The 9677-nt window shown below is 47.2% G+C and overlaps 1 non-coding gene across 1 annotated transcript; it reads right to left on the bottom strand.

The window, feature by feature from the left end:
* Positions 1-8988: 8988 nt before the first annotated feature.
* Trnaf-gaa (transfer RNA phenylalanine (anticodon GAA)) lies at positions 8989-9061 on the bottom strand. The gene has a single exon. It is a non-coding gene; the product is annotated as a tRNA-Phe (tRNA).
* Positions 9062-9677: the final 616 nt, after the last annotated feature.

Below are 9677 nucleotides of genomic sequence, written 5' to 3'. Positions count from 1 at the left end.
GTTGAAAGCTCCCGAGTCCGCCTTGTTTAAAGCCCATCCGGGCAGGCTTCCGTGGGCCTGACGCTGAGGCAGTGACAGGAAGATGGGGAAGTGGTAAGTACCACACAGGTCGTCATGTGCTCTCCACTGGATAGATGGGAGACGTCCTGGGCTGCTAATTCATATATCAATGGCCGAGTAACTATCGTGTGCCACATTGAAATGTATGGCGGCCCCAATATTTAAGAGACAGAGGTCGAACTGAGACAGTTAAGTTTCGACATCTCTGCCTCGGTCAGGAAGTGCGGTGTCACCCCACAAGGGGTTATTGGCGTTAAAATCTCCGAAAAGTAGGAAAGGTTTAGGGAGTTGAGCAATCAATGCAGCTAATACATTCAGGGGTACTACACCATCTGGAGGAAGATATACATTGCAGACAATTATCTCCTGCGTCGTCCTTATCTGACAGCCACAGCTCCAAGAGGGATTTGAAGGGGCACAGTGTCACTACAGACTGAGTTTAGGACATAAAAGCAAACTCCACCTGACACTCGATTATAGTTGCTACTGTTGCTGTAGTATCCCTTATAGGCGCAGAGGGCATGGGGTTTACATTGCTGGGAACCAGGTTTCCTGGAGGGCAATGCAGATAGCAGGTGAAGGCTTAACAGTTGCCGCAGCTCAGCCAGGTAGTGGAAAAATCAGCTGCAAGTCCACTGGAGGATGACGTCATCGTAAGACTGGGAATGCATGGAACATGCAAGGAGGCAATTTACGCCTCAGAGTCACCTGTTGCCACTGACGTATTGCCTGAGCAGTCTATATCCATTGTGTCCGAGGGTGTGGCGAGATCTAGGTCCTCAGTGGATGCCAGAATATCCACCCCACCCTCAGACATAGAGCTTATAGGCAGCGGTGGTGTGGGTACCACCGCAATTTCTCTATCTTTCTGGCTTGGAGGACTTCACTGGCTCAGTCTCCGGGACTGAGGATGACCATGAAGCCCTACGACCGCTGCTTTTGAGCTCTTCAACCACTGGCGGGTGTCATCTTTTCCAGTAGCAGAAACCTGGGAAGGAAATGACCCAAGGGACCCCTTCCTAGCGAGAGAAGCCAAAGAAGACTTACGCTTCTCTGGCTTAGAAGTGGGGACAGACATCCCTAATGGTTGTGGGGGTGTTGCTCCTGAAGTAGGTGGTGCAGGAGCAACAGGGAGGGAAATGCCCTCCACCATCAAGGGGGCAGGTGTAGTCTTCCAGCTCTGAGAGGTGACTGAGTTTGGCGGAGCTGATGGTGCCAGAACTGTTGTAGCGGTGGCATTAGATGATGTCATACATACAGGATGTAGGCGTTCAAATATTGTCTTAGCCTCAGTGTAGGTCAGTCGGTTCAGGGTCTTGTACTCCATGATTTTCCTTTCTTTCTGAAGAATCCAGCAGTCTGGTGAGAAAGGCGAATGGTGCTCTCTGCAACTGACACAGATGGGAGGTGGTGCACATAGAGTATTGGGATGTGATGAGCATCTGCCATCTCGACATGTGACGCTGGAAGTACAGTGGGAATACTTATGGCCGAACTTCCAGCACTTAAAGCACCGCATCAGGGGAGGGATATAGGGCTTTACATGACAGCAGTAGACCATTGGGCAATGTACCGCCCTCGATGGCCAAGTTGAAGGCACCAGTGGCAACCTGATTATCGCTCAGACCCCAGTGGACACGCTGGATGAATTGTACACCTCTCCACTCTAAATTGGCGCGCAGCGCATCATCAGACTGGAAAAGAAGGTCCCAGTGAGATATGGTACCCTGAATCATACTCAAGCTCTTATGAGGAGTGATGGTTACAGAAACAACCCCCAGCTTGTCACAAGCGAGTAACATCCGTGACTGGGCAGAGGATGCTGTTTTGATCAAGACTGTCCCAGATCTCATTTTGGACAATCCCTCCACCTCCCCAAACTTGGCCTCTAAATGCTCAACAAAAAACTGAGGCTTCATCGTCATGAAAGATTCCCTATCAGCTTTCGAACATACAAGGTACAGAGGCAAATAAGATCCGCTGCCATCCTTAGCCTGATGTTCCTCCCATGGTTTCACCAGGGAGGGGAACAATTTTGGGTCATAGTTCTGTGTGTTCAATTGAGGTCGTGAACACTTAGAGACTGCTGGTGTTTCACCACCAGAAAGAGATGATGGACTACATCACGTGACATCTGCCCTGACACCACACACACTGACCAGGACACGACCCGGCCACAGCAAAGGCCACCTGGCAGGCCGGGAGTCCCGATACCTGAGTGGGTTGTGCATCTACCCCTTGGCATATGTGGGGAGTTAATGGCACTGGCATCAGCATAGTGATCCCTGTGTGGTGAAGGGGAATGTTGGCCCCACCACAATAGACTGGCTACTGTGCTGGATATCAAGTGCAAAGAAGTCCATGGTCATCATCGACACAGAAAGTGACACTGCATAGTGCTTGGTTGAAAACACACCCAGGAAGGTATCCTCGCCCAAGAGATGGCGAATGAATGGGACTGAACTGCGACAACGAGAAAGTGGGCTCAAGATCTCAATGCATGATGGACACAATGCACCATGTAAGGTGCCTTTCCCCAATTTGCTCGCTCTTCGGTAAAATTTTGGAGAATGGAGGTCAAACCCTACAGGGGACCATCACATAAAGGCCAAAACGTGTGAAACTCCTTTTAGTTGCCTCTTACGACAGGTAGGAATACCTCGGGCCTACTCTTACCCATGGACCCACATGGGGAGTATCCGCTGAGGAGAACATCACGCTTGTATGACAGTGATAGTCCGGAATCTTCAGCATAGAGATTCTCAACTGGGCAAGTGTAAAATGTACCAGTAGCCAAACTGATTTCACGATGATTCATTGTATTTATACAGTGTAAGATGGGCAGGCACGCAGATACATAAACGAAACAGAGTATAGTTTCGAACAGACAACGGATCGTTACAAAAGGAGGAGGGTGGCCTGATCTGTTCCCTAGCAGGTACCACTTAGGACACATACGACATTGAGAGACCGGGTGCACCAGGTGGCCAGGTAAGATACATGGGAGGACCAAGAAAGCTTTTTATGGAGCATTAGCCACAAGAATTTCGTAGTTTCAGCAAATGGGAGAGCAACAGCACCGAGACGTAAAGATGGCGGAAGAAACCCATTGCGCTGCCTGAAATTCATACAAACGGTTTTGTCAGTCTAAAAGCGAAAGCCACTGTCGATGTTCCACGAGTGAAGATGATCGAGACATCGCTGAAGACGCCGTTCAAGCTGTCAAGTCCGTGGAGCACTGCAATAGACAGCAAAATCATCAACGAAAAGGGACCCGGAGATGCCTGGTGGCACACAGGCCATAATAGGGTTTATGGCTATAGTACAGAGGACGGCACTCAGGAGGGAGCCCTGAGGCACCTCGTTTTCCTGGCTAAAGGTATCTGACAAGGCAGAACCCACATGTACCTGGAAAACTCTGTCTTTTAAAAATTGCTGAGGGAAACAGGGCAGGAGGTCTTGAAAACCCCACATATAAAGAGAAGAGGATACCAGTCCTCCACCAGGTTTCGTAGGCATTCTCCTAGTCAAAAGACATGACCAGTCTGGTATCACCACAGAAAACCGTTCTTGACATGGGTTGACGAAGTGACGAGATGGTCAACTGCAGAGCGGTGCGCTCGAAATCCTCACTGAGCAGTGGTTAGTAAATTGCGAGACTCGAGCCATTATACCATGCAGACATGAATCATACGTTCCATTACCTTGCAAACAAAACTGGTAAGAGAAATGGGGTGCTATCTAGAAGGAAAGTGTTTGTCCTTACCGGGATTAGGTGTGGGTATGACAGTGGCTTCACACCAGCATCTGGGAAATGTGGCATTTGGCAAGATGTCATTGCACATATGAAGGAGAAAGTGCTTGCCTGCAAGAGAAATGTTCTCCAACGTCTGAATGTGAACATCGTCAGGCCCTGGAGTGGAAGATCGAGATGAAGTGAGAGCATGATCTGTCTCCTTCATAGTAAAGGTTGCATTGTAGCATTCACGATTATGAAAGGAGAAAGGTATCACCTGAGCCTCATCCACTCGTTTCCAGTGGAGGAAGGTAGTGTGATAGTGGGTGGTGCTCGAAATCTCCACAAAATAAAGCCTAAGGGGTTGCAGATAGCAATGGGGTTCACAAAGACATCATTTGCTACAGCCCAGAAAGTGGGAAATAGATCATGGTCCCAGAGAGGAGTCGGATGTTGGGTCATATGATGGAAGAGGGAGTCGAACTGTTACAAGAACTAGTAAATGAAATCCAACCAGCTTTTTTGCTATCCTGAAGAATTCGATGACAATACACACAAAGCTGTTTATAACGAACAGAGTTCTTCATCACAGAATGACAGTTAAAACATGATGAGCACACTGCAGCATTCCTCAGTCCACCAAAGGACTGGGACATGGCGCGGTGATGATGAAGTGCGAGGTATGGAACATTCTACGGTGGTACGGATAACATCTGTAAGGTTCTCTACATGGCCATTACAGGTGGGGAAATGTTGTTCGTCGAAGGTCTCCAGGGTGGAATAAAGCCTCCAGTCGGCTTCAGAAAACTTGCAGTTGGTTTTACACATAGATAGGGTAGAAGCCAGCAATTGGATACCACACAGGAAATGGTCGGGTCGCTCGAGTATGTGTGAGAGAGAATGGACCACTCGAGACAATGGGCAATCTGAGCAGTGCAGAAGGATAGGTCCAAATGGGATTTGGTGTGTGTGTGTGTGTGTGTGTGTGTGTGTGTGTGTGTGTGTGTTGGGAATTGGTGTGTGTGTGTGTGTGTGTGTGTGTGTGTGTGTGTGTGTGTGTGTGTGTGTGTGTGTGTGTGCATGCTTCAGTGTTAAGACAAGGGAGGTTGAGTTGATTAAGATTAGTCAAGAGGACACCTCTGAGACAGGTTCTGGAAGGGCCCCAAATGCATTAAAGTCACTGAGCAGCAAGAAAAGGTGTTAGAGAGTTGACCAATAAGCTAGAGGAAGTCTGCCCTGGTGACACCAAATGACAGAGAAATGTAGATGTTACAAAAAAAAAAGTGAAGCAAAGAAGCAAAATGTGTCTGCAACGGCTTGCAGCTAGGTGTTCAGGAAAATGGTCTGACTATGCACGTCATGTCAAATGAGCAGCATGTCTCCTCCATGAGACGGAATGCTGTCCTTGGGGGGAAGCTCGAAGTAGTCCAGGAAAGAAATGCGAGAGATCAAAGTGCTCATGAGGACACGATTTTGTTTCCTGCAGGCAGAAAACAAGTGGACACAGATTTTTCAGAACCAGCTGTAATTCCTCCTTGTTGGATCAAATGATGTTAACGTTCCACTGGAGTCATCACGAGGAAAGGAGAGGGGGGAAAAAATAAAGTGTTGTCACCACGGTGGCTGCCAAGTGCCAGCCATCAAAGGCTCGCTGCTACAGGGTGCAGAGGCTGTAGGATCCTGTTCCACATTATCTAAGGGGTACTGGCAGTCTCTCTAGGCCGGCTGCAGATTCCAGAACATAAAAACGGTTGGTGCAGTGCACCAGCGAAACGGAGGCCGGCTGGGTGAGGATACCACATGGCGACACTATTGAAGAGGATCTTTGAGTTATGGAAGGAGAAGACTGTTTGCCTTGATTTCTTAGAGGCTTTGCGGTTGACAGATGAAGATTCAGATGATTGCTGGCTGGAGGGGCATAGAAGGTCTCAATGGGAATAGTCCTTCTGTCCTTTCTGGGCTGCGAGTTGTGTAGCAGGTGATTTCGCTGCCGGGGGCGAAGATTTGGTGGCTTGTTGTACAGCTGGAGGGATGCTACCATGACACTGGCCGATTTGATAACTGCAGTGCTGAATTTCAGGTCAGATGTCTGCATTGCCATGTCCTTCTTGGAGCGAGCCATGGTGGTAATATTGACACTGTTAGCAGTGCATTGGATTTGAATGTACGGTCAGACTGGCTTTGATCTTTGATGGAAGCACTACTCTATCAAACTTGAGGAAAAGAGTGCATGTAGGCACTAAAGTTGCATCAACATTTTTCACTACCCAGTGGACTGCAGTGGCACCCTGATCAGAGACGTAAGTTGGAATTTCTCCCTCAGTGAGACCATTGAGCAGCCTAGTGTAAATAACAGCCGAGTGTAAATAACACCACGCGGATTCAGCCTTCAGTCATATAAACAAAAACAGGATAGACGTGGAGGAGCAAAGTTGCAAGCATTTGTTGGATTTTAATATATCAATTGGTCTCCAAAAGCAAAGTGCCATTACGCAAACGAGATCAGGATTTCATAGGGGCTGCAACTACCCCAACACCTGTCTGGATGAAAGGGACTAACCCTAGCAAATGATTTAGAAGTAGTTTGGGTTGGTGATTGGCTCATTACGAAAAAATCTCCAATGACTGCCAGTGTTTCTGATGGCGCTCTTCTCCAACTGGGTCTCCCCTCATAGAGGGGGGAGGGGGGCGGGCACAACACTGTGAATGTAACACTTCAGGCAGTCACCCCTCCCTATGCTTGGCCTGTACCAAGGGGTACCTGCAAACCCAACCTGTCGAACTGGGGCTGGGAATTGTGTGTCACCCAGTCACCTGTTGTGCATCAGACATATGGGTAGCTTTCAGGAGGGCATGGGGAGGAAGAACAAAAAGAGGAACCTCAAACACCGAAGCGGAGGAAGGGTAGGAGGTGGAGAATGAAGAAAGAGGGAAAAAAGGGTGGGGGGACTTTTCTGATGTCAGGCTACTGAAAATTCAGAACACATTTCCAAAAATATCCCAGACATTTTCCCCAGGGATGCGGAAAAAGAAAAGGAGGAGCATAGACATGCAACATGGAAGGGAAAAAATGCTGCAAGGACTCGGGCCCTGTGATAGCCAAGCATGAACTCACAAAAAAGTTGTGAACGTCCTGGGGGTACAAATGATTATATCATAGCACAAAAAGGGTGTATTCCTGGGGAAAGTTATGCATGTAAAAGGGGGAACTGGCTGGCCGGGGTGGCCGAGCGGTTCTAGGCGCTCCAGTCTGGAACCGCGCGACCGCTACGGTCGCAGGTTCGAATCCTGCCTCGGGCATGGATGTGTGTGATGTCCTTAGGTTAGTTAGGTTTCAGTAGTTCTAAGTTCTAGGGGATTGATGACCTCAGCAGTTAAGTCACATAGTACTCAGAGCCATTTGAGCCAAGGGGGAACTAACTTTTCAATTTATCTGGCTGCTTCAAGGACATTTAGTGTAAATCGTAACCTCTTGAGATATCTGTGCTTTTTTATGAATTGATCCTACTTCCCCAGCATAGGAAGCTGTCTTACAACCACTTACTGTTAAATGTATGGTGAGGAGTCTAAGAACAAATAGACAAATTTATGTGGTTCCAAAGAATCGAATGCATCTGCAATAGGAGGTATCCGAGAGTGGGGTTCATCTCTAGTAGGAAGTATCCTAGAGTGGGGTCGAATGCATCCTGAACTGTAATGATACATTATGTCATACTGCACGTCATGACAAATGCTGTGTTGAATGACATGGCGGTATGTGGCCTCAAAGCTCCATCTTGGGACTGTTGCTTTATCTTACATACATTAAAGACCTCTTGCATATTACATTGCCAAATGCTAAGTTTGTTTTGTTGTAGATGACACAAACATTGCAATAGATAGCAAGTCAAGTACAGATTTAGAAATTGCTGTTAATCAAATTTTCACTGACATTCATAAATGGTTTGAAGCTAATTCACTGTCACTTAACTGTGAAAAGACCCAATACATGCAGTTCAGAACACGCCAGAGATTAAAAAAAAAAAATAAAATGGCTCTGAGCACTACGGGACCTAACTTCTGAGGTCATCAGTCTCCTAGAACTTAGAACTACTTAAACATAACTAACCTAAGGACATCACACAGATTCATCCCTGTGCCACTGGACTCGCATTTGGGAGGCCGACGGTTCAATCCCGCATCCGGCCATCCAGATTTAGGTTTTCCGTGATTTCCCTAAATCGCTCCAGGCAAATGCCGGGATGGTTCCTTTGAAAGGGCATGGCCGACTACCTTCGCCGTCCTTCCCTAATTCGATGAGACCGATGACCTCGCTCTTTGGTCTCTTCCCCCAGACAACCCAACCCTCATGCCTGTGCCCGAGGCAGGATTCGAACCTGCGACTGTAGCGCCTAGAGCCATTTGGCCACTCCGGCCAGCAAAGATTTCATTCCAGTGTGTGTAACATATGAAGACATGCAGATCGAAGAGGTTGACAGAGTTGAATTTCTGGGATTACAGCTCCATAATATATTCAGTTGGGAAGGGCGCACCACAGAATTTCTGAAGCGCCTAAACAAGTCTGTACGAGTATTTGCAGTGCAAAAGATGTCAGACACCGCAGATATGGAAGCAACAGAAAAAAAACTTGCATACATTGCTTACTTTGATTCTACTATATCGTATGGGATTATATTCTGGGGTAACTCAGCAAACCAAGCAAAAGTTCTTAGATTGCCAAAGCGTGCAATAAGACTCATTTCTGGTGTAAATTCGAGAAACTTGTTGATGGAACTGGGTTTCTAACCACTCTTTCTCAGTATATTTATTCCTTAATGAAATCTGTCGCCGGCCGTTGTGGCCGAGTGGTTCTAGGTGCTTCGTTCTGGAACCGCACTGCTGCTATGGTCGGAGGTAAGGCAGTGAAGCATATACGTGAAACATGAGCTGCGAAGATGTTACATTTTGGCAAACAAACACATTTAATGGATGTCAGTGGAATGTATTATATTGTGACGGGTTAGTAAATCTTTTTTGGAGGAATGGCGAGAAAGAGAGAGATAGGGCACATCCAGATCTTTTATAGGGAAGTGCGTCTTACATGCTTTGTGTTGCGTCAGGTCTAATTGTTGTACGTACGTTGCAGTCGGTTTTTGTGGAGTGCGAGAGGGGTACTGTCAGTAGCCGTTTTGAATCGCATAAAAAAAAACACGTGCCGAAACCCGGGATCGAACCAGGGACCTTTAGATCTTCAGTCTAACGCTCTCCCAACTGAGCTATTTCGGCCGACAAGAATGTCAACCGTAATCAGTTCTGACGCTGGGGCCGCCTCGCAACTGCACTTGATGACGTAAGCAGTAACCACTCCGAGACCTACGAGAAAGGCAGGTCGCGGCGCGTCCTTCACGGTAGTATGCCTACACTCGCTCAACTCAGCAGACAAACTACGTTTCCACACCTATGAACTGGTAACTATGTGTGTACGTACAAACGAGAATTGCATCTTCTTCTGGAATCCGGTATTATGGAGTCTTTCTGTTATTAGTCCTACAGTGATCGGAACTCCATAGGCCTGCTTATAATTCGTTACGGCTGTACCGCGCGTATACGTATAATAAAATAAAAAAATAATGCCAAAATCTTTATTAGTTGCATAAGGCACCACTTCTTGTATGAAATGAGGACTGTTAAGCAGAAGAGACTGAATGCTATAAAAAAGCTGTTATATTGAGTATTGATCTTAAATTTTGTTGCAGTACTCTTAATCAGTAAGACTTCATAATAGCAGATTCCAGTAGAAGATGTAGTTCTCGTAAGTACGTAGACGCCCAGCCCCGAGTTAACAGGTTCAGAAACGCTTTTTGTCTGCTGAGCTGAGCGAGCGAGCGAGTTCGTGACGGCG

This window comes from Schistocerca serialis, chromosome 8 (assembly GCF_023864345.2).
Source record: "Schistocerca serialis cubense isolate TAMUIC-IGC-003099 chromosome 8, iqSchSeri2.2, whole genome shotgun sequence".
Lineage (NCBI taxonomy): Eukaryota > Metazoa > Arthropoda > Insecta > Orthoptera > Acrididae > Schistocerca > Schistocerca serialis.
The sequence above is the reverse complement of the archived record's forward strand: the minus strand, read 5'-3'. Positions and strand labels throughout refer to the sequence as shown.